The following is a 313-nucleotide window of genomic DNA, read 5'->3' on the forward strand; positions in this document are numbered from 1 at the left end:
CTTGAAGAGAAAGAGTGGTGAGTAGTAGGGAGCAGGGTGGGCCAGGACCGTGCCCAACTGTTTCACTGCACCTATGCTGTGTTTCTTTTTTTTTTTGCTTTTGTTTTTGTTTTTGTTTTCTTTTTTTGTGAGAGATTTTCACTGTAGGGCGCGTGCGCTCGCCAGACAGACAGAGAGAGACATAGAGACAGAAAGCGAGAAATCACCCCCCAGGGGGGATGGTCACGCCGCAATCCCTTCTCCTCCATTCTCCTCTCGGGATCTTGGGCACGCACGCACACGCGCCCGGCGTGAGTTTTAAGCCACCGGGTCC

Source organism: Tupaia chinensis, unplaced genomic scaffold (assembly GCF_000334495.1).
Source record: "Tupaia chinensis unplaced genomic scaffold, TupChi_1.0 Scaffold000001_1, whole genome shotgun sequence".
Taxonomy (NCBI): Eukaryota; Metazoa; Chordata; class Mammalia; order Scandentia; family Tupaiidae; genus Tupaia; species Tupaia belangeri.